Source organism: Anomaloglossus baeobatrachus, chromosome 2, assembly GCF_048569485.1.
Source record: "Anomaloglossus baeobatrachus isolate aAnoBae1 chromosome 2, aAnoBae1.hap1, whole genome shotgun sequence".
NCBI classification, from domain to species: domain Eukaryota; kingdom Metazoa; phylum Chordata; class Amphibia; order Anura; family Aromobatidae; genus Anomaloglossus; species Anomaloglossus baeobatrachus.
The window spans coordinates 502,572,295-502,598,621 of NC_134354.1; the positions used below are offsets into that span (position 1 = coordinate 502,572,295).

General features: G+C 42.8%; 1 protein-coding gene across 8 annotated transcripts in view; it reads right to left on the reverse strand.

Annotated features, from left to right (window-relative positions):
* The window catches only part of DMD (dystrophin), a 4,177,531-nt gene that overhangs the window by 3,798,732 nt on the left and 352,472 nt on the right, over positions 1-26,327 (reverse strand). The window lies entirely within an intron of this gene.

The following is a 26,327-nucleotide window of genomic DNA, read 5'->3' on the forward strand; positions in this document are numbered from 1 at the left end:
AGTACAAAACAACATGGATAAACTCTACAATCACTCCAAGCAATAGACACAATTCAAAGAAAACCAACCATCGGGATTTTCATATATTAAGTAATATATATATATATGTATATAGTCTAGCATATTTTCTTAGATATAGTATGCTAGTGCCAGTATAGCACTGGCTTTACTTTATATATGAAAATCCTGATGGTTGGCTCTCTCTTTAAGTACATCTTTCTCCAGAGAGTCTGGGATACCCCACCTCATAGAACAACATGGAATAAGCTATAGCTGGCATGGGTAGAAGGATTTCACTTGCATAAGTAGGAGGGGAGCAGATGTGAAAGGTCTTCCCACATGTGATTAAAGCAGCAAGCAGATTAGCAGAGATCAACTCTTGCTAGCCTTCCTCTTAATCAGCACACAACAGTTTGATTTCCGAGTCTGTCTGTGTTAATCCCAAACACCACAGAAACCATCTAGTGGAGTGACAGAATTTTCAATCTCAACAGAGTCCAATGCCATCATGATAGTTGTCGAAGTTAGTGCAAAACTCTGTGTGACACTATCATTAGGTATTGTACTAACTTAAAGTTTTGTACCTTCTTGTTTCTTACAAAATTAATAGTGTATACAATATACACTGTACAGGGTTCTGCAGATTGCCAACTGCATAAAAAGTATAATTGCTTACACAACTGAGCAATAATCCTCTCTTACTGGGAACTCTGCAAGTGACTAATTTGAAAAATAGAAAGTATTTAGCTCACCATGTTGCTGTCTCTGGAATTCAGATTCCAGTTGAACAATGTGTGGATCCAGTAAGAACAAGCACGTGACACTGGGAGAAGCAAAAGGTGAATGTAGGACTTGGACTTCCAGGAAGGAAAAAACTTAATTTTTGTTTGAATTAAAAATATGTACATAGAGTCAGAAATTGGCACTGCAAGAGTGTGTAGTAGGTACATACCTAAGCGTTTCGACACACCGCTTTAGTCATGACTATAGACTACGCTGATTCACCTCTTTTTTCTCCCAGTGACAGTAATTTTGGCTTGTTACTTAATGTTCAATTAGTACATAACATTAATAGTAACTTATAAATAGTAATTTTATTTTGTTTCGTTATGATGTTCCAGCGTTAATTATTAGAGCCTGTCCAGATAACATACACATGGAAAGTGGAATACAAACAATGAGACAACAGAAAGCTTAAAAAAGATGCTAACAAAATACTGTACTAGATGTGAACAAAATGATGTCCTAGTTAAAAAAAGCACTCCCATGACATTTTTTATTCCGTAAACCTGCTAAGGGTATATTCATGATGCATTTTTGCCAAAATCCCAGAAAAGTGAGTGAGATTTCTGAAACCTCATGCACATTTTGCTTATATTTTCCCTGCAGATTTGAAACAGTTTAAAATCTACAGCATGTCAATAATTTTTGCATTTTTCAGAATTTATTCACCTATCCTAATGGGAAAAATGCATTAAAAAAAAATCATAAAAAATGCATATAAAAATGTGGCAAAACTCTCCTTTTTTATGCAACATTTTTTCTGCCAAGAGGTACATTTCTGATGCAGAATTTTCTGCAGCAAATACTTAACATGTGCACATACCCTAGGTGTAAATGTAATGTTGTGTAAGTGCAATAAATGCTAACTGATCACCAATATACTTGGTTTCCTGCATCGCTCTGCTCCAAATCCCCCTCACATAACTGAGTTTCCAACTCGCTGGGTCACATTGGGGATTATGTGTGAAATGGAAATCATTTTTATAATGTTCTGTTGTTTGGAACATCAGAACAAATCTCCATAGTCTTACATTGTAAAAGGGACTTCCGGCTCACATATAAACCTAAGTGTGATTCAGTGAGATGGAGACAGATTTCAATCATGCTAGTGAGAAGAAGACCAGAGTGATGCTAAAATCTTGGTAAGATAGTGATCGGTCACTAATAGTGATGAGCAAGCACTACCATGCTTGGGTGTTCGGTACTCGTAATAATCAGTTGGAAGCTCGGACGAGCTCGACTCGTGTACCAATAATAATGGAAGTCAATGGGAAAATTGAGCATTTTTCCCAAAGATATTCAGGATAAAGACTCAAGTTTCCCTTTGACTTCCATTATACTCAGTACATGAGCTGAGCCCGTCCGAGTGTCCGACTGCTCGCTACTAGTACTGAGCACCAGAACTTAGTAGTGCTTACTCATTAGACAGTTTATCAGTATATAAATGCTCTTGTATTACATTACATGCACAATAAGACAGATTTTAGGGAATAAAAAATAATGGGAGTTCTTATTTAACATGGCACTCACAGCTAGGTTTTTTTTTATCTGGCTTAGTCCTCTTTCACACGTCTATGCAAAACTCACACGCTTTGCATGATCCATGGTGTAGGTGTTTATTTGTGTGCATGCATCCATGTGTGTGTTCAGGGTGTGCTGTCAGTGTTTAGCTGTGTGACAACCGCATTGCACATGGACAGCATAAACTTCTATACTTACCTGTCCATGGTGCTGCTGTGTCTGTTGCTGCTGCTGCTTCCGGTCTGAGGTGCAGTAAATATGCAATGAGTATAATGAGAGCTGGTCGGAAACTAGTAACAGCAGCGCCAAAAACAACAGTGCTAGAAACATCAGCAGTGGAGACAGGTGAGTATAGAAAAGCATTTTATTTCACAGACAAAGTTTTTTCTCCAGTGCGTGTCCTAACAATGTCACATGGAGCACATCAGTGTGTAGTTCATGCAGTCCGTGTGACACCTGTGCTACCAGAGAACAATGGACATGTCTACGTATGGCGCACACAGACACATGTATGCACCACACCGACACATGGTCCATGGGAAAACACGCACGTGCGTGCAAATCCATTGATTTTAATGGGTCTACATGTGCCCGTGTCTCCAGTATGTGTGAAAATGGACTTCACACATACCGGAGAGTAATTTTTAAATAATCATATAGAAATATGCAAACCTTATGAAGCCCATATTGTAAATACCAAATACATGCATATTAATCAGTGCAAAAGTATAAAGAAAAATATTATAGCATGTAAAATTTTGACATACACAATAATCAATTTAAATACACTGGGAAACATTTTAACAAACCAAGTAAATAAGTAATTTCTATTTTAGGCAGATGTGTTCTTTATATGTATTTGATGTATCTTAAAACAAAGATCTAAACATATTTCTTCCTCATTTTTCCTGGGATAAAAACATGCATTAGCGACAGATCTATCTCACAGACGGTTATTCCAGTCAGCTTCAATATCTTTCTGTTGTGTTGCTATGGTGACAAGAAAGGCAGAAGTAGGAGAGAGGAAATCATATATTGCCCATCATTGCCATTTTCCATCTTAATCCTTCTATAAGATTGAAGGGTAAGAATGTATAAGAAATATTTTCCTTTAAGATCTCTACATTTTTCCAAAAGAATCATTTCTCAAACTTTCTAGCAAGTTTCTAAGGCCTTGTGCACTCATTGAATATTTGGTGAGTTTTTTACAACACTATATGTAAGCAAAATCCAGGAGTGAGTGAAAATACAGAAGTGGTGACGTGTTTCTATTATACTGTTTCCCTGTTTGTTCCATTCTTGGTTTTGGCTTCCAAATACTGAGGTAAAAAACTCACTAAATACTTAACGTGTGCACATGGCCTAAAAGTTTACAATTTCTTTAGGAACGTAGAATACTTGTATGAGCTTCTCCATTATAAAATTATTTTATTTTAGGTAATTTTAATAAAATTGGAAATATATTTTGATTATTTTTCTCTGCAGTAAAGATGTAAGCTACATCTAGATAAAACTTCCTATGGCCTCCTACACATATCCGTGAAAAACACGGACGTGTGTTACGTTCGTTTTTCGGGTCTGTGTTCATGTCTGTTTTTATGGTACGTGTGGCATCCGTGTGAATTGTGGATGCTAGCCGTGTGTGCGTGTTGAATGCCCGTGTGTGCGTGAGATACGTAAGTGACATGTCCGTGGGTTGCCCGTGTGAAATGTTCCGTGTGTGATGCACAATGACGTTGATACATGTTGGCTGACAGCAGACAGCGACGCGCGATGAGAATGAACTCGGGTGAACTTCACCCCACTTCATTGTCCTACCGCGGCTCTGTTTGTGTCGCGTACTGATTAGCGGTCACCCGTGAAGGACTCACCGGTGACCGCTAATCCCCTGAGTGACTGAAGTGAGCAGTGCAATTAGCGCTGCCGTCACTCAGGTTACCGCAGCTAGCTGGATCCTCCACCCATGACCACAACTCACCTGTGACTTCCTCGCTGTCACTCAGGCGACTTGCAGTCAAAGTTGGAAGATCCAGAAGTGGCCGCGAGTAACCTCAGTGACATCATCGCTGATCGCGCTTCTCACCTCAGTTGCTGTGTGGAGCTGACAGGAGCGGCAGTGTTCTTCTGCAGCTCTTGTCACCTTCATGTAGCAGAGCTGGAAGCGACGTGGGACCTTCGTGGATAAGGCCGGACATGGATGACTTTTTCGGGCTTAATAAAGTGGTGAACGAGGGTACTTGCTAGTGTTTATTATTCCAAATAAAGGATTTCTTCGGGTTTATGTGTTTATTTACTGTAACTTACAGATTAATCATGGAAGGTATCTCGGGGAGACGCCTGACATGATTAATCTTAGACTTAGTGGCAGCTATGGGCTGCTGCCATTAACTCCTTATTACCCTTATTGCCAACGCACCAAGACAATTCAGGAAGAGCTGGGTAGAGTCCCAGAACTGTCGCATCTAATGGATGCTGCTGGCTGATATTGTTATGCTGCTGGCTGATATTGTTAGGCTGGGGGGCTCCCCATAATGTGGGGCTCCCCATCCTGAGAATACCAGCCTTCAGCCATTTGACTTTACCCTGGCTGGTGTAAAAATGAGGGGAACCGCACGTTGTTTTTTTTTAAATTAATTATTTATTTATTTTATTGCTCGATATTGACATGCCCAACGGCAGCTGTGATTGGTTGCAGTGAGACAGCTGTCACTCAGCTTGGGGGCGTGTCTCACTGCAACTAATCATAGGCGCCGGTGGGTGGAGAAAGCAGAGAATACGAGATTGATTAAAGAGCGGTCGGCTTTTTCAAAATAGTAAAAGCCGCCAGACTTTTTTTTAACAGCTGTGCAGCGCCGCGCCGGTGATCGGGGAACGGTGAGTATAAGAGAGGGGGGAGACTGACCGACAGACTGAGAGAGGGACAGACAAGACAGAGAGACCGACCGACGGACTGAGGAAGATTGACCGACATACACAGAAAAAGAAAGAATGACCGACATCGCTAGAAAAAAGCACAAAAAGTACACAGAGCATACGGAGATGCATCCATGTCACGTACGTGTGCTCACAGACCCACAGACTTCCATTGGGTCCGTGTGTGCGTGTTCCGTGCAGAAAACGGATACACATACGTATCACGGACACACGGACCATATGGAATAATGCACGTGTGACCTCAAACATAGCATAATGTTGGTGCACGTTTGTCCGTGTCTCCGGTATATACGGAAACGGACCAAACACGCATGTGTTTCACAGATGTGTGTTTGAGGCCTAAAGCTGCTTTCACACATCAGTTTTTTGCCATCAGGCACAATCCGGCGAAAAAACTAATGCGATGGATCCAGCAAAAAAGGATCAGTTGCATCAGTTTTTTCCGTCACTTCCTTCAGTTTTTTGATGGATCCGTTGTGTTACTGAGCATGCTCAGTTCAAAAAACCAGATTCGGCGTGATGCAGTTTTTCGCCGGCGACAAAAACGTTCTCCTCAACATTCCATCTGGCTGCCAGACAAGCAAATTTTGCCAGATCCAGCAAAAGCCAGATGTAACGCAAGGCATTCCGGCACAATCTGGCGCTAATAAAAGTCTATGGGGAGAAAAACTGAGCCAGATCCGGTTTTTCAGGTTTTTGCCGGATTGTGCCTGATGGCAAAAAACTGATGTGTGAAAGCAGCCTAATTGACAGTTAAAGTGCTATCAGTGTTTTGACTCTTGCTACTTATCAACAGACTATAAACTTCCATGTTTTCAGCTAAAGCTGTTGTTGAAATCTGGGATAGTGGGTCAAGTAAAGATCAAGTGACATTGTTGTTTTAATGGTATTTTCTGTACATACGAGCATTCTAATTATATAAAGTGGACATTCAGTGGCATGCAAAACTTTGGGCACTCCTGGTCAAAATTATTGTTACTGTGAACAGTTAAGCAAGTTGAAGATTAAATAATCTCAAAAAGGACTAAAGTTCAAAATGACACATTTCTTTTGTATTTTAGGCAAAAAAAATATATTTTCATCTTTTACCTTTTTAAATTAACAAAAAAGGAAACTGGGCTGATGCAAAGTTTTGACACCCTTGGAGATTTGTGTTATCAGATAACTTTGGCCAAGGTTTCAGACCTTAATTAGCCTGTTAGGGTTACAGCTTGTTCATTATCATTATTATGAAAGGCTGAGTGATGCAAATTTCACAGCTCTATAAAAACACAGCCTCCTCCAACCTTGTGCCAAAAAACACCAGCCATGCTTTGTTCTAAGCAGCTGCCTAGCACTTTGAAAATAAAAATGGAGACGGCAGCTGTAGGTAGGGGATCTCATGAATAACTGAAAATCTTCGACAACACAGCATACTGTTTTTATATTGCAGCAAACACACAGGGTACCATTTTTTTGATGGAAAGGTCTTCAAGGATTTGACTAATTAGGAAAAAAACATAACAGCAACCAAACAGTTGTGATTTTAAAGAATGGATTCTAAAACTTCTTTAAGATTAAAATGCAGGACAACGTGTGTCAAAATATGATAGCTGTTACTAGTTTACTATGTGAAAAAGTTTGGGCAATTATAAACAAAATAACAAAGTTATACAAGAATAACATATGGCTAGATGAGAAAGGAGGCTGGGAATTTTTGTAATTGTCTTCCATATGTATTCAGGAAAATGAAAGCCGCTGGCAACCAATTTTCTGAATTATAAATAAAAAAAACATAACAAAATATACTTATATTAACACTCACATCTTCTTGCCATAACCAATCCAGTCCATGGACACATCTTCCTAGCACCAACATTGAGCGCTGAATGCCCTGGCCTCTTTACAATAGGATGGGACTTCCAACTCTGACAAGGTCTAAGAAATATCATTGCACATACATGCATGGTCATGGCGCATGTCATAACTAGAGTTGAGCGCGGTTCGTGGTTCGAGGTTCTCCAGTTCTAGGCTCGAGTGATTTTGGGGCCTGTTCTAGATCGAACTAGAACTCGAGCTTTTTGCAAAAGCTCGATAGTTCTAGAAACGTTCGAGAATGGTTCTAGCAGCAAAAAACCAGCTAAATCCTAGCTTGGTTTCTGCTGTAATAGTGTAAGTCACTCTGTGACTCACACTATTATGACATTTCAGTGTATAGTGTGCGTGAACAGCGCCTTCAGATCACTGCTGTTTCTATAATGGCGATCGCCATTTTTTTTTTTTTTTTCCTTGTCTTCCTTCCCTAAGCGCGCGCGTGTAGTGGGGCGGGCCAGCATGTCAGCCAATCCCAGACACACACACAGCTAAGTGGACTTTTAGCCAGAGAAGCAACGGCATGTGTGATAGGATGTCCATGTCACATGTCCCTGCATTATAAAACCGGACATTTTCCTCCAGAACGCCATTATCTCTTCTGCGTCTTTGGTGTTAGACATCACTGTCGCAGCTCCGTCCTTTGTCCTATCGCTGATACAGCTGTATGCGCTCCATACACAGCGCTGGACAGCTTAAGGAGAGCACTTTCTAGCAGTCCTTTTAAGGGCTCAAACCGGCAGGGTCAGAGAGCCATAGGTGACAGGTCCTGAAAACAGCAACAGCGTCTGTGTAGCCAAGGTCAGGGATTTCCTCCCTGCATTTCACCATTAGGAGGGAATAGAAAGGCAGGCTTCCATTCCTCTACCCAGACCCCACAATCCTGGCACTGTACCCTCCTGTCCTCTGCACACTCCAACTCATTATAACTAAGCCATTATACTAGCAAACACTCAGTGTACCTAGTGGCATCCTATACGTGGCTATTGGACTTTGCTATAGTCCCACTAGTGCAAAGACATTTGCAGAGCGCGTCTGCCTGCATTGCACACTCCAACTCATTATAACTAAGCCATTATACTAGCTAACACTCAGTGTACCTAGTGGCATCCTATACGTGGCTATTGGACTTTGCTATAGTCCCACTAGTGCAAAGACATTTGCAGAGCGCGTCTGCCTGCATTGCACACTCCAACTCATTATAACTAAGCCATTATACTAGCAAACACTCAGTGTACCTAGTGGCATCCTATACGTGGCTATTGGACTTTGCTATAGTCCCACTAGTGCAAAGACATTTGCAGAGCGCGTCTGCCTGCATTGCACACTCCAACTCATTATAACTAAGCCATTATACTAGCAAACAATCAGTGTACCTAGTGGCATCCTATACGTGGCTATTGGACTTTGCTATAGTCCCACTAGTGCAAAGACATTTGCAGAGCGCGTCTGCCTGCATTGCACACTCCAACTCATTATAACTAAGCCATTATACTAGCTAACACTCAGTGTACCTAGTGGCATCCTATACGTGGCTATTGGACTTTGCTATAGTCCCACTAGTGCAAAGACATTTGCAGAGCGCGTCTGCCTGCATTGCACACTCCAACTCATTATAACTAAGCCATTATACTAGCAAACACTCAGTGTACCTAGTGGCATCCTATACGTGGCTATTGGACTTTGCTATAGTCCCACTAGTGCAAAGACATTTGCAGAGCGCGTCTGCCTGCATTGCACACTCCAACTCATTATAACTAAGCCATTATACTAGCTAACACTCAGTGTACCTAGTGGCATCCTATACGTGGCTATTGGACTTTGCTATAGTCCCACTAGTGCAAAGACATTTGCAGAGCGCGTCTGCCTGCATTGCACACTCCATCTCATTATAACTAAGCCATTATACTAGCAAACACTCAGTGTACCTAGTGGCATCCTATACGTGGCTATTGGACTTTGCTAGAGTCCCACTAGTGCAAAGACATTTGCAGAGCGCGTCGGCCTGCATTGCACACTCCAACTCATTATAACTAAGCCATTATACTAGCTAACACTCAGTGTACCTAGTGGCATCCTATACGTGGCTATTGGACTTTGCTATAGTCCCACTAGTGCAAAGACATTTGCAGAGCGCGTCTGCCTGCATTGCACACTCCAACTCATTATAACTAAGCCATTATACTAGCAAACACTCAGTGTACCTAGTGGCATCCTATACGTGGCTATTGGACTTTGCTATAGTCCCACTAGTGCAAAGACATTTGCAGAGCGCGTCTGCCTGCATTGCACACTCCAACTCATTATAACTAAGCCATTATACTAGCAAACACTCAGTGTACCTAGTGGCATCCTATATGTGGCTATTGGACTTTGCTATAGTCCCACTAGTGCAAAGACATTTGCAGAGCGCGTCTGCCTGCATTGCACACTCCAACTCATTATAACTAAGCCATTATACTAGCAAACACTCAGTGTACCTAGTGGCATCCTATATGTGGCTATTGGACTTTGCTATAGTCCCACTAGTGCAAAGACATTTGCAGAGCGCGTCTGCCTGCATTGCACACTCCAACTCATTATAACTAAGCCATTATACTAGCTAACACTCAGTGTACCTAGTGGCATCCTATACGTGGCTATTGGACTTTGCTATAGTCCCACTAGTGCAAAGACATTTGCAGAGCGCGTCTGCCTGCATTGCACACTCCAACTCATTATAACTAAGCCATTTTACTAGCTAACACTCAGTGTACCTAGTGGCATCCCATACGTGGCTATTGGACTTTGCTATAGTCCCACTAGTGCAAAGACATTTGCAGAGCGCGTCTGCCTGCATTGCACACTCCAACTCATTATAACTAAGCCATTATACTAGCTAACAATCAGTGTACCTAGTGGCATCCTATACGTGGCTATTGGACTTTGCTATAGTCCCACTAGTGCAAAGACATTTGCAGAGCGCGTCTGCCTGCATTGCACACTCCAACTAATTATAACTAAGCCATTATACTAGCAATTTTTGCTGCCAGTTTAAGGGCCGTAGTTGCATTGTCAGGGATATTTATTCTTTATTATTCTGCTGTTAATAAAGCTAGACCACCACTGCAATCTACACCACCTCTCAATTTTTACTACCATATTTTCAGTCCACAATCTTGTCGCAATCAACATGAGTGGCAAAATGACAGATGCTGGTGGAAAGGGGAAGAGGCGTGGTGGAAAAGGCAAAAAAGGTTTTGTCCGTGGGGAAGGTGGCAAAGCTCCATTATCATCTGCTGAAGATAGACCATCTACCAGCAAAAGTAAGATGTCTACTACTTACCGTGGACAATCCGATGTGCTCCCTTTTTTACGGACACGAACAACAGGAACAAAGGTAGATGATGGGCAAAAAAGGAAAATGCTTGAATGGATCAAGTGGTCCAACAAGTGCCCTCTCAGCCACTTCAAGTACCGCATCCAAAAAACACCAGTCCTCTGAGTTGTCATCCCAATCACACTTGATTTCTCCCAGCTCTGAAGTCTCCATCAGCCCTGCACAGTATGGTGGAACTGAGATGGCTGAGTCTGCAGAGCTGTTCAGTCACACTATAGCCTGGGAATCAGAGGTCTGCTCCCAAGCTACAGTGAGTACAGAACAGGAAATGGTCTGCAGTGATGCCCAGAACCTTTGTGACTCTGATTCAGGCCGTGAGGACCAAGTTTCTGAGCATAATGTTGACCCTTTGTCACAAACTGTAACACCTGTGGTTAAAAACAATGAGGAACATTCTGATGAAGATGAGACGCAGATACCCGATTGGGATGACAACTTAAATATTCGGTCAGGGCAAGAAGAGGCTCGGTCTGAGGGGGAGGGGAGTGCAAACACAACAATTGATGATGAAGTTCTAGATCCCACCTACTGTCAACCCCCAGTCAGGCACTCGAGGAGGTCAACAGAGGCGGTGGAGGAGGATGCAACCGACGACGAAGTTACCTTGCGCCTTCCTGGACAGAGTCGGAGCACTGGTAGCACGTCTACAACTGCATCCTCAGCCACCACTCTGCCTCTGAGCATTATTCGGGGTGGATCAACAGGTCGCATGGCCTCTAAGCCTTGCCTAGCCTGGTCCTTTTTTGACATAGAAAAAGATCGCCCAAATTATGTGATCTGTAAAATTTGTCATGGTTCTCTTAGTAGAGGTCAAAACCTCAGCAGTTTGACAACTTCTTCCATGAATCGTCACATGAATAAATATCATATGGCCCGGTGGGAAGCTCACCGTGCTGCAATGCGGCCTAGCGGAGTGAACCATCCACCGCCTGCCCCTTCCAGTGCATCCGCGCGCTCGTCATCTTCTAGGACTGTGGGGACAGCTGTCACACCTGTTTTTCCACCCACAACTTCCACCACTGTAACCGCAACAGGCAGTTTGCTTGGTAGGTCGTCAGTTGTTTTGGAAGGGGAAACAAGTGAGTGTGTACAGCTCTATCAGACATCGATAGCACCAACTTTGGATGAAGGCAACATCATGTCTCCGCCTGCACTTTCCTCACAAACCTGCATTTTAACAGGGACACCCTACTCAACACCGTCTACACACAGCAGCCAGATCTCTGTCCCTCAGATGTGGTCAAAAAAAAGGCCACTTCCTGCGACCCATGACAAAGCTAAGAGGTTGACTCTATCCCTCTGTAAGCTGTTGGCTACCGAAATGCTGCCTTTCCGCCTAGTGGACACACAGGATTTTAGAGACCTTATGTCTGTCGCTGTGCCCCAGTACCATATGCCTAGTCGCCACTACTTCTCTAAGAAAGGTGTGCCCGCGCTAAACCAGCATGTTGCACACAACATCACCGCTTCATTGAGAAACTCTGTGTGTGAACGGGTGCATTTCACCACCGATACTTAGACCAGTAAGCATGGACAGGGACGTTACATGTCGCTGACTGGGCACTGGGTAACTATGTTGATAGATGGTGAAGGGTCTGCTGCACAAGTTTTGCCGTCCCCACGACTTGTGTGTCAATCCTCTGTCTGTCCAAGTTCCGCCACTGCTTCTGCATCCTCCAACTCATCTGGGTCCTCCACCTCCGCCCCAAGCCTGCCTGGTCAGGCCACCAGCGTTCTCACTGCACAGAAGGAATCACGCACCCCTCATTACTATGCTGGCAGCAGAGCGCAACGGCATCAGGCGGTCTTTAGCTTGACATGTCTTGGGAATAAGAGTCACACAGCTGAGGAGTTGTGGTCAGCTCTGTGGTCCGAGTTTAATAAATGGTTGTCTCCACTCAACCTGCAGCCTGGTAAGGCCGTGTGCGACAATGCTGCAAACCTGGGTGCGGCCCTTCGCCTGGGCAAGGTGACACACGTACCTTGTATGGCTCACGTGTTGAACCTTGTCGTGCAGCAATTTTTAACACAGTATCCCGGCCTAGATGGCCTTCTGAACAGGGCACGAAAACTGTCTGCTCACTTCCGCCGTTCAAGCGCCGCAGCTGAGCGACTTGCATCGCTCCAGAAGTCTTTCGGCCTGCCGGTTCATCCCCTGAAATGCGATGTGCCGACACGCTGGAATTCAACTCTCCACATGTTACAGCGACTGTGGCAGCACCGCCGTGCCCTGGTGCAATACGTCATGACGTATAGCCTGGGCCAACGAGATGCAGAGGTGGGGCAGATCACCCTGATGGAGTGGTCTCAGATCGGAGTCAGGGGGTGGGACAACAGGAAGGGGATGAACTACAGGAGGATTCATATGCGCAAGGGACAACAACATCACCAAGGTCCAGACGTTCATCATCACCAAGGCGCCAGGCATGGGAGCATGGGGGACAGGGATCAACAAGGGCGCATGGTAGCAGGCGAGATGTTGAGGAAGGTGTAGGAGGACATGAAGAAATGGAGGACGAACTGTCCATGGACATGGAAGACTCAGCAGATGAGGGAGACCTTGGTCAAATTTCAGTTGAAAGAGGTTGGGGGGAGATGTCAGAGGAAGAAAGAACGGTTAGCACCTCTATGCCATAAACACAGCGTGGACTTGGTCCGCATGGCTGCGCAAGACACATGAGTGCCTTCTTGTTGCACTACCTCCAACATGACCCTCGTATTGTCAAAATTAGAAGTGATGATGACTACTGGCTTGCCACACTATTAGATCCCCGGTACAAGTCCAAATTTTGTGACATAATTCCAGCCATAGAAAGGGACGCACGTATGCAGGAGTATCAGCAGAAGCTGTTACTCGATCTTAGCTCGGCTTTTCCACCAAACAACCGTGCAGGTGCAGGGAGTGAATCTCCCAGTTGTAACTTGACAAACATGGGACGGTCTCGTCATCTTCAACAGTCTACACGTACCAGTAGGAAAGTATCTGGTGCTGGTAACAGCAATTTTATGGAATCTTTTCATAATTTTTTTAGACCCTCCTTTGCAAGGCCACCAGAGACAACAAGTCTGACACATAGTCAACGGCTGGAGAGGATAATACAGGAGTATCTCCAAATGAACATCGATGCCATGACTGTGCAACTGGAGCCTTGCTCCTTTTGGGCTTCAAACCTAGAAAAATGGCCAGAGCTATCAACTTACGCCTTGGAGATTTTGTCGTGTCCAGCTGCCAGCGTTGTCTCTGAACGTGTCTTCAGTGCTGCTGGGTGTGTGCTGACAGATAAGCGCACGCGTCTGTCCAGTGACAATGTGGACAGACTGACGTTCATCAAAATGAACAAGTCATGGATCCAGAAGGAATTTACAACCCCTGTGTCATCCTGGGGAGAGTAAATGCTTGTGGATTTGGAATGTGCTTGATGCAAATCTAGCTGTGAAGTGTACAACTAGGGCACAAGTGCTGCCACTGAATGGGTGGGTGTGTGTGGGGCACAATTTTTGGAAAAAAGGGAGACTCCGCTTGGAGTAACCCTTGCTTACATTGTTTTTAAAAGAAGCCAAGATGAACAAGTCATGGTTCAGCAAAGACTTTATCTACCTACCCCGGTGTCATGCTGGGGACGGTTAATTATGGCGTATTTTTTAATGTGCTTGATGCAAATCAAAACATCCTGTTTGCAACTAGGGCCCAAGTGCTGCCACTGATGGGGTGGGTGTCTGTGTGGCCCAATTTTTGGAAAAAAGGGAGACTCCGCTTGGAGTAACCCTTGCTTGCTGTGTTTTTAAAAGAAGCCAAGATGAACAGAGCTGGGATCAGGAAAGACTTTGCTACCTACCCCGGTGTCATCCTGGGGACGGTTAAGAATAGCGTATTTTTGAATGTACTTGATGCAAATCTAGCTGTGAAGTGTACAACTAGGGCACAAGTGCTGCCACTGAATGGGTGGGTGTGTGTGGGGCCCAATTTTTGGAAAAAAGGGAGACTCTGCTTGGAGTAACCCTTGCTTACATTGTTTTTAAAAGAAGCCAAGATGAACAGAGCTGGGATCAGGAAAGACTTTGCTACCTACCCCGGTGTCATCCTGGGGACGGTTAAGAATAGCGTATTTTTGAATGTGCTTGATGCAAATCTTGCTGTGAAGTGTACAACTAGGGCACAAGTGCTGCCACTGAATGGGTGGGTGTGTGTGGGGCCCAATTTTTGGAAAAAAGGGAGACTCCGCTTGGAGTAACCCTTGCTTGCTGTGTTTTTAAAAGAAGCCAAGATGAACAGAGCTGGGATCAGGAAAGACTTTGCTACCTACCCCGGTGTCATCCTGGGGACGGTTAAGAATAGCGTATTTTTGAATGTGCTTGATGCAAATCTAGCTGTGAAGTGTACAACTGGGGCACAACTGCTGCCACTGAAGGGGTGGGTGTGTATGGGGCCCAATTTTTTGAAAAAAGGGAGACTCTGCTTGGAGTAACCCTTGCTTACATTGTTTTTAAAAGAAGCCAAGATGAACAGAGCTGGGATCAGGAAAGACTTTGCTACCTACCCTGGTGTCATCCTGGGGACGGTTAATTATGGCGTATTTTTGAATGTGCTTGATGCAAATCTAGCTGTGAAGTGTACAACTAGGGCACAAGTGCTGCCACTGAATGGGTGGGTGTGTGGGGCACAATTTTTGGAAAAAAGGGAGACTCCGCTTGGAGTAACCCTTGCTTACATTGTTTTTAAAAGAAGCCAAGATGAACAAGTCATGGTTCAGCAAAGACTTTATCTACCTACCCCGATGTCATGCTGGGGACGGTTAATTATGGCGTATTTTTGAATGTGCTTGATGCAAATCAAAACATCCTGTTTGCAACTAGGGCCCAAGTGCTGCCACTGATGGGGTGGGTGTCTGTGTGGCCCAATTTTTGGAAAAAAGGGAGACTCCGCTTGGAGTAACCCTTGCTTGCTGTGTTTTTAAAAGAAGACAAGATGAACAGAGCTGGGATCAGGAAAGACTTTGCTACCTACCCCGGTGTCATCCTGGGGACGGTTAAGAATAGCGTATTTTTGAATGTGCTTGATGCAAATCTAGCTGTGAAGTGTACAACTAGGGCACAAGTGCTGCCACTGAAGGGGTGGGTGTGTGTGGGGCCCAATTTTTGGAAAAAAGGGAGACTCCGCTTGGAGTCACCTTGCGGTGTTTTACATGACTTTAGAAGGGCGTGCCATGCCTATATCTGTGTCTCCTCCTCTTTTTCTTTGTCCAGCTCTTTTGTTTTTACATAAGTATATGTCCTTGTCACTTTCCCATGTGTTTGTGTTGTGTTGTGAGATGTTTGTCACCTTTTGGACACCTTTGAGGGTGTTTTCTAGGTGTTTTTCTGTGTTTGTGATTGCCTGCCATTGTTTCCTATGCAGTTCGAGTTCGGTTCGTCGAACGTTCGACGAGCCGAACTCGAACGGGACCTCCGTTCGGCGAACCGGCCTCGAGCCGAACCGGGACCGGTTCGCTCATCTCTAGTCATAACATCATCATGATATCTGGATCTCATCAGAGTCGGACGTCACAGCCTAGTGTAAAGAAGACAGTACATTCAGCTTCCCTATCTATCCATATGGAATTCTTGTGTAACTGTTTTAGTTTGTTTATAATTGCACCAAATTTTGCAACACAGTAAACTGGGAACAGCTACCATATTTTTACATACTTTCTAATGGATTTCAATCTTAAAAGAGTTTTATAATGAATTACTTAAAATCACAACTGTTTGGTTGCTATGTTCTTTTTTTTTAATTAGTTAAGTCCAATCGCTATTAATAAATTGATATATTTAAACAGCATGAATATAAGCTTGTTTGCAAATGACGTGTTTTTTCTGCCATCATTCTGCTGCTGGGAATGCTGTTATTGTATATAGTGTACAGCTGGTTACCAAGGAGACTGACCACCACAGCCTTGGCGACTCTGCACAGTAGTTACATTTCAGGAAATTATTTAACTCCTAACTGTCCAGTCAACTCTCTAATGCCCATTCATTTTTCCCTCTCAGCTCCTGCTAGCTCTCTTATCAGTCCTACATTGTCAAACTCCCTCAACCCAAGAATTAGCAGCTTCCAGAGAAGTACTGCTAAACATTTATATCCCTTTCCAGAGCTGATTACAGTGAGGGGTAGGACCTCTATTTAAAGCTGATAACACAGGATCCACCAATCACAATAGGTTGTGTCACAGCTTCCAAGGCTCCCCCTCCCTACAGAATAACCTTTGCACTTTCTCATAAGATGCTTAAAGTGAACCAACCAGCAGGATTGTCATATTTAAAGTAAAGCCAGTGCTATGTTGGCACTACGATGCTGAATGTAAGAATACCTTTTGTTCTGAGATTGGATTTTTTATTTCAGAAATATATGCATGCAAAGTTACAGAATTCTACTGCTATTTGATTGATAGCCGCTACAGAATATTAAATAGGTGGGTCTGTTTTTTCCATCTATTCATGTCCTTATATGCCTGCCTAGCCATGGTAGATGTTAGACTGTAACCACTGCCAGATTCATCTGGCACTGGTTTATGTCCATGTAGAACACAAGTGTCAGTTACCGAAATTCAGCAAATTGTATCCTTCTCACTACCAATATTATTTGGCAGGTCTCAATGATCCTGTCAACATCAGGAGGTTTAACAGTAGTTAATTTAATATATATGGGGGCCTCCCGACTATCCCTGACTATCCCCAATGGAAAGAACAATCTGCCCTGCTTAATTTCAGCATCTGATTCTTCTGTTGTCCCTTGAAATAAGCCACTGCCTATGAAGTAATGATTCCTTTATTTTTGTCAGGGGTTGTGTAAGAGGGTGGCTCTACGGTTGTGTACCCCTTGAAGGCATCAATGCTTTTAATGCAAGTGGGTCATATAAGCTGTAGTAGATAGTCTGATGTATAAGATGGAAAATTGTTTAAAAGAACTGATAGTTCTCAGTGGTTGATACCTTTTAATTGCTAACTGAAAAGATGGTAATAATAGCAAGATTTCAAGACTATGCAGGTCTCTTCATCAGGCTCAGTATAACACAAAATCTGAAGAGTCACATATTTATACACAACAGGACATAGAATGGGACAGTAAATAACTTTTGTGTTTTTAACAGCCCCCAAATCTAAGAAGCATCATTGTCAGAAGCTCCCTGTCCTCTCTAACAACAACAGGAATATTTCCCTGCAACTAGAAAAAATGTAAGACCTGTCCATTTATATGGACAACGGACAAGATAAAGATTCCCAGCTCACATCAGGACTACCTTCAGCTGCACCACAACTAATGTGGTGTACTTACTTATATGTACCAAATGTCCAACTGGGGGTCTATATGTAGGGGAGACAGGACAACAGCTCAGGACAAGGATGAATTCTCACGGCCACACAATTAGAGAAAAAAGGATAAATCTACCTACTCTACTTGGACCTCTTTAACATGATGCTAAGAAGCAGAAGGTAAGTTATAATAGTTTGCGATAAGTAGATATACATATCACTATATTTAGTTAATTGAACTGTTATATCTTAATAAGTTCTTCATCAAGGGCTGGTATAGTTAAAATACAATACATTTTTCAACCATGTAAATAGTGTTCTCAGCAAATAATCTTCAGCACTTTGTTAACCTGAAAAAAAGCTGAGTCAGAATCCACATTGAGAAACAATCTTTCTAACTTGATGTCTCTTCATAAAAAATTAACCATATGCATTCAAAGAAACAAAGCATAGCCGTCTCTGATCCGTTTCAGGCACACAGTCTTTAGTCATAGTAAGGTGCACAGTGTAACGTTTGGATTTTAAGTTGATATCTTTTGATGTTTGTATCATTTTCTATGAAAAAAGTCATTTTTTTTATATCTAGGTAAAGGGCAATAACTGGGACATTTTCTGATTTGTTCTTCACTTCCTAAGTTCCAACTAAGCTTATTTTACCTATAGAAATTAGAGCTTGCTGAAGACTTGAAGACTCCTGTAAAAGTCTATTAAACTCTGCAGTCAACAAAGGTATACTCTTTAAGTATTTCTAAATAAAGTTGAAAATCAATGGTTAACAGAAAATCTTTTAGATGCCAATGTGCTGCGAAGGTCAAAAGGCTAATAGGCATCAGAGCATTAATCTTTTCATGAAAAAGTGGTACAGTCTTTCTAAGATCCTATAAGGGAATATTCTTTTTCCTTTTCACTTCAACCCACGACCTTCAGAAAAATAAGTTCCACTCTGAACGAGTTTCTTTGATAACAGAATTCAAGCCTCCAAGGACTAGTACAATATTGTGTGGGAAATAAAACGGTCTCCTTATTCAAAATCCAATCAAAACTTGAATGAATAAAAATAAAATGATCCAAGGTCATCATTATTTTCTTTCATTCTTACTTGTCTAGCCTTCAAGTGCATGCATAGTACATATTAAACAAAAAGTGCTTTATTGCATCGCTTAACTCATAATTGTACGCCAAGCATCTTTCATGCTTTCATCTAGATATGCAAAGTGACAACTGACCATGATGATTACTCACCATGTAAGCAGTAATCATTTATATACCAGATTGACCATGATCATATCAAATTATATATATATATATATTATATTTTCTCATTTTAAGGCTGGAGTGACGTGGACGTATGTTCTTCTCCTATTCAAGAGAATTGGAGCATAACGATTATGTTAATGACTCTCAGCTCCAACTCTGATCAGCGTTTGAGCAGAGTGTTATACACTGCGCTCCCATTCTCTCATGTGGAAGAATCTGAGCACATATGCGGAGAAGACAGAGAACCTAATTTCTCCATTCTCTCCCTTGTCTATGTCAGCTTATATCACACTGCACTTGGATGATTTCCCCTTATCCATAGACTTTTATGGGTGCATGTCATCTGATTATCGTATACACTTGCAGCATGCTGCGATTTCTTTCTCATGTTGAATTGACATAAAAAAATGCTGATCTGCACTGCCCTACAGCTACCAGACCTCCCTGATGAAGGCTTAGGCCGAAACACGTGTGGTGTGGCTCAGCAGTGGTGAACAATGAGGACAGGTATGCACCCCTATTTTAGGAATTTTGGGAATGTTTAATCTTGATTCTGTGCCATTTAATTATATGTGAGCAGTTTTGTAATGCCTTATACCATGTGATGTTGAGCTTTTGCTATTTCTTATGGGATATGTCTAATCCCTTGATACATATGTTCATACAGTGTTGCACTTTGGAAATACAATTGTTATACCCTTAGGAAAAATACCCAATAGGTGCGTTACTATTTTTCATTAATAATGTAGCAAACAATTTTTCTGCTTACAATCACTTTTCCTGAGCTCTGTAGTGCTTGTGCACTTTTCATTACTAGACACTTGCATTTTAATATTTTAATTTTTGACTAATAAATATTACTTTACAGAAATTGTCCTTGTTGGCTATTTTTCTTCTTTTTGGTTTTTACTGCTCTACAGTTACTACAATAGGCCAAGTTCTATCTGATAAAATATCAGATTCCATTCAGACCTGTTATATGTGTTATCTACGCATGACTTTTGTTAAAAAAATAACCATTAATACTGCATCAGTGATAATAACAGCATGTGAGGGAAACATATAAGATTTTTGAGCACCCCCCCAAAAAAAAACCCCCTCCAAAATGGATCATCCATCACATATTTCATGCCTTCAAATTTTTACCATTTTTCTCAGGCACATTTAGTTGGAATTGGTTCGAAACAACCATAAGTGAATATTAATCCATGCCATTGCAGACCTAATTCTTTAATGTATAATCAAACTTTGCAGTTTTCAGTTGACCGCTGTGTGAGACTACAGACAGCTTAATGGCCCCAGTGAACTTCTACATTGCATTAAATAAATGAATAAATGTTGGACCATGCCTAAAAATGTCAGAAGAACGGAACTCTTTGTCTTACTAACAGTATACATTCTTCAGTTGGTCAATTGAATGAGCATCCAATTGGTGGCCATGTTGCTTTGTCTCTTTTTTATTACTATCCATCATACTTCTGAGATTAGCTTTAAGGGTGCTTTACACGCTGCGACATCACTAGCAATTGTTAGCGATGTTGCGAGCGATAGCACCTACCCCCGTCGTTCGTGACATGTGGTGATCGCTGCTGTAGCAAACAATATCGCTACGGCAGTGTCACACGCACATACCCGTTCAACGACGTCGCTGTGAATGCTGAACATTCCCTCCTTCAAGGGGGAGGTGCGTTCAGTGTCACTGCGACGTCACAGTGGCTTCACTAAACGGCCGCCTAATAGAAGAGGAGGGGAGGAGATGAGCGCTCGGAACATGCCGCCCACCTTCTTCCTTCCTCCTTTCCAGTGAACGCAGGTAGGATGATGTTCGTCGTTCCTGCGGTGTCACACACAGAGATGTGTGGTGCTTCAGGAATGACGAACAACCTGCGGAATGAAACACCAACGATATTATGATTAGGAGCGACATGTCAACGATCAATGATTTTTGCCGTTTTTGCAATCGTTGATCGTCGCTCCTAGCTGTCACACACTGCGATGTCGCTAATGACGCTGGATGTGCGTCTCAAACACCGTGACCCCGAAAATATATCATTAGCGATGTCGCAGCATGTAAAGCACCCTTTAGAATTGTCTCAGGGATAGACATACCATACTTGATAACTGTGCAGTTACGTAAAGAAGAAAACAGAAAAGAATGGCCACTTAAAAGAAGTTTAATACTTTTTAGTGTATTTGATTACTGTGCCAATTCATTTACATGCTCACAAATGTCATGTATTGCTAGACAGAATTGGAGGTGATCTAGGATAAGAGCTATTTTTGACATTTGCACTTTGCTATCCTTAGCCACCTCTGATTACTCCACAGTAGAAGACAAGGACTTCATCCGTTCCCTGAAACACTCTATTTTTTAATATCTACATTTCTCAATATATCACTGGAGTGCTATTCCCTCAACTGAAAGTTATACCCTATCCATAGAATTGGATAATTTACTCCAAACGATTTTGAGTTTTACAGGCTTACAAGAATCTGCATCTACAAAGCCTCACTTTGAATGTAGGAGAGGTGCACATGCTTGACTTCTGCTCCATGTATTCTGTAAAGGAACCACCAAATAAATCTTATTGCTGAACTTTTTCTTCTACAGCAAACGTCCAGAAAAGGAATGGAATGGAAGTCAAGCATCAGATCACTGTTCTTGGGAACCAGAATCTAATGCTCAGGATTCTAGGAGTAGAGATGAGCGAACCTTAGGCTCGAGGTTTGAGGTTCAGAGTTCGACCACGAAAAAGAAAGGTTCAGGTTTAGTGTTTGAGTGAGTTACAAGTTTTAACCTCTCAAGCGAGCAGTGCTGTGCTTGGGTATGAAGGATGCACAGCTCACTTTTGGGTTAAAAATTAGTGTAATCAGATGCAGTGTGCACACACAAACTTTAAAAAATAAAATTGGGAAAACCCCACCCACTCTGCCCTGGAAGTGTTTTGCTTATGGGCCATTAGAAAAACACTTCCAGGGCAGAGTGGGCGGGGTTTTCCATTTTTTTTAAAGTTTTTGTGTGTATACTGCATTTGATTACACTAATTTTACCTCAAAAGTGATCCAATCAAACATTGCACATGGGGTTGTGTGCATCACTCATACCCAAGCAAAGCACTTCTCGCTTGAGAGGTTCAAACTCACAACTCACTCAAATGCCGAACCTGAACCTTGCTTTTTGGTAGTTAAACTCCAAACCTCGAACCTCGAGCCTAAGGTTTGCTCATCTCTACCTAGGAGGGGATGTCCAGGCAGTGGATCACCAGAGAATAATAAATTATACTGAACCTGTGCCTGGGGATAACATAATTGTAGGAATGCCCCTATAAGTTTAGGGTACCGTCACACTTTAGCGATGCAGCAGCGATCCCACCAGCGATCTGACCTGGTCAGGATCACTGCTGCATTGCTACATGGTCGCTGGTGAGCTGTCAAACAGGCAGATCTCACCAGCGACCAGTGACCAGCCCCCAGCCAGCAGCGACGTGCAAGCGACGCTGAGCTTGCACGGAGCCGGCGTCTGGAAGCTGCGGACACTGGTAACTAAGGTAAACATCGGGTATGGTTACCCAATGTTTACCTTAGTTACCAGCACACACCGCGAGTGTGCAGGGAGCAGGAGCCGGCACTGGCAGCGTGAGAGCTGCGGACGCTGGTAACGAAGGTAAATATCGGGTAACCACCTTGGTTACCCGATGTTTACCTTGGTTACAGCTTACCGCAGGCAGTCAGATGCCGGCTCCTGCTCCCTGCACATTCAGGATTGTTGCTCTCTCGCTGTCACACACAGCGATGTGTGCTTATCAGCGGGAGAGCAACAATAAAAAAACGAACCAGGGCTGTGTGTAATGAGCAGCGATCTCACAGCAGGGGCCAGATCGCTGCTCAGTTTCACACACAGCGAGATCGCTAATGAGGTCACTGCTGCGTCACAAAAACCGTGACTCAGCAGCGATCTCAGTAGCGATCTCGCTGTGTGTGAAGTACCCCTAAAGCTGGTGTCACACTAAACGACAGCGACAACGACGTCGCTGTTACGTCACCATTTTCGGTGACGTAACAGCGACCTTGTAAGTCGCTGTTATGATCGCTGCTTAGCTGTCAAACACAGCAGAAGCAGCGATCATAACGTCGCTGTGCTACATGTTCAGAGAGCAGGGAGCCGCGCTTAGCGCTGGCTCCTTGCTCTCCTGCAGCACACATCGGGTTAATTAACCCGATGTGTGCTGCAGCTACATGTCACAGTTCAGAGAGCAGGGAGCCGCGCTTAGCGCTGGCTCCTTGCTCTCCTGCAGCACACATCGGGTTAATTAACCCGATGCGTACTGCAGCCACATGTCACAGTGCAGGAGCCGGCACTGGCAGCAAGAGCGGAGGCTGGTAACCAGCGTAAACATCGGGTAACCAGGGAAAGGTCTTCCCTTGGTTACCCGATGTTTACGCTGGTTACAGCTTACCGCAGCTGCCAGTGCCGGCTCCTGATCGCTTCATTTCGTCGCTCTCTCGCTGTCACACACAGCGATGTGTGTGTCACAGCGGGAGAGTGACGACCAAAAAATGAAGCTGGACATTCAGCAATGACCGGCGACCTCACAGCAGGGGCCAGGTCGTTGCTGGATGTCACACACAGCGACAGCGACGGGACGTCGCTGCAACGTCACAGAAAATGGTGACGTAGCAGCGACGTCGTTGTCGTCGTCGTTATGTGTGACACCAGCTTTAGAGCTGGTGTCCTCAAACCCTAAGTGGTCATAAAGAGAGATAATGCACACAAAAACAAAGAAAGTAAGTGACGGCATGTACAACTCAGTAATTCTATAGCATAAAACATTTGTGATGTCAAACTAGTTGGAGAGTCTTAACAAAGGATTAGTTTACTAATCCTACACATTGTAATGAGAACAAAGCATCTCTTGTACAGAAGTTTACCTATAATGCTATGACATCGGGGGGGGAGGGCAGGAGAATTTATTATGTCAGTCTATTGCAATAATCATTTTTTTAGCTTTTATATACCATACTACATGCGATACGATATTGGCATAGGTGTGACATCTGTGCCGCATGTTCAGACTTTCAGCATATATGTAAATACAGATTTTAATGCTGTACGCTGAGTCAGTCTAAATGTATTATTAAGTAGTTGATGCGTAATTGCTGTCAATATTTTCTGTCACACTGCAACTGTGCTTGTCAGCTGCCTCTCTGGACCCCATGAATAGCTGCAGACAGCTAATCGCCAGCTGCAAAGTCATGTGCTTTTTGCCCTGAAGATGACTTCAAATTGTAATTCAAGATGCCCACAAAGAGAAGGAGCAGAATGTTATCCAGCGTCTGTGTGATACAGATTGCAAACTTTTATTAAAAAAAAGAGTTGTGAGTCAAAACCTAGCAGATGTATAGTGGAGCAATAGCATATATTATACCCCACTGTGATTCTTTGAAATGTTACAGTCTGTTTCTATTTTTCGTATGTGGCATCTGTATTTTAATATACAGAACAGTAATACTTTTATTTCCTGCAGAGCCAAAGTTTCTATATTCTGAGATACCAACAACGAGAGAATGTGAACATAAGGAGGTGCCCCTTGTGTACGAACTGTATTGATTATTGAAATCCTTTATAACTTTTGGTCCTATGAGAAATCATTTGCAACTTATAAAAATATTTGAAGCTGGATCATATCAGCTGTTTGTATCTATGTTTAATACTTTAGGTATGTGAGTCAAAATGCCACAATTCATGAGATTGCAGACACTCTTGCAATATTTGCCATATAAATATCATGTCACATGATAGATTTATTTGATTAAAACGGGCTTTACACGCTGCAATATCGGTACCGATATCGCTAGCGTGGGTACCCGCCCAATCGCTGCCCGTGCTGCACAACATCGCCTAGACCCGTCACATGTACTTACCTGCCCGGCAACATTGCTGTAACCGGCGAAACGCCTCCTGTCTAAGGGGGAAGTTTGTTCTGCATCACAGCGATGTCACAGCTGCGTCACTGAATCGCCGCCCAATAGAAGAAGAGGGGCGGAGATGAGCAGGACGTACCATCCCGCCCACCTCCTTCCTTCCTCATTGCGGGCGGACGGAGGTAAGGAGAGCTTCCTCGTTCCTGCGGTGTCACATGGAGGGATGTGTGCTGCCGCAGGAAAGAGGAACAACTTTGTTACTGCTGCAGTAATTATATTTGAGAATGGACCCCCATGTCACCGATGAACGATTTTGCACGTTTTTGCGACGATGCAAAATCGCTTATAGGTGTCACACGCAACGGCATCGCTAATGTGGCCGGATGTGTGTCACCAATTCTGTGACCCCAACGACTTCGCATTAGCGATGTCGTAGTGTGTAAAGCCCCCTTAATGCATAATAATATATGTAGAAACATTTTGTTTGAATCAAAGATCTTGACAACTATGCAGCAGTAATTGATTCTGTATTGCACATGCATACCTTAGTCTTAACAAAGAAGTTCTACAGCATCCAGGTTGTGTACTATAGTGTAGTACATACTGTAAATTAAAGGTATATAAGGTCCTTAGCCTGTCACATAGAAGACCTGGGTCTTCCATGTGGTCAAAAACTTTTTTTGGTTTAAAATATTGTTATACTTTACAGTAGAGGGTGAATTATAGCATAGACTAATCACATTAATGTAGTGACATTTGCGAATCAAACAGTGTCTTGGCCGGGGTTTGAACCTGCTCCTTGCTCCTTGCTCCACCTCCTGGTACAAAGTGAAGTATCACAAAAAAAAACAATTCTGTACTAGCTAGAGTTATCAGTACCTATAATTATTCACGTAAAAGAGATTGTGAAGAAACCAATCACTGACCACAATAAGTCATCACAAAATCATTATTAAACAGCTGAACATAATAACACTTGTATAATAGTCCTAGCTGTACCATACAATTTAGCTCTGCTACATCCATTCAATACATCTACTTTATAAAGCACGCATACACCCAATTCAATACTTATACTTTTTAAAACAATTTCCATTAGAAACACGTTATTTGTATAGCTCCTTTGAAGCATCCCAATATTAACATTAAATGGATCATTATTGACTTTAGAGTAAAACATAAACTTTTACAACTTAGTTACTAAAGAGGTGCACACACATCAACTAAAAACACATTACCTAGTATGATCATCAACATTACAAATATTTACATAGAATTACTTTTAATATCTTTACAGAGACAACAGTTAAGTAAGTGCAGAACTATGCAGCACTTGATTACTTCTAATTACTGGGACTATCTTTTTAATTATGTCCAACAGTAAAGAGAG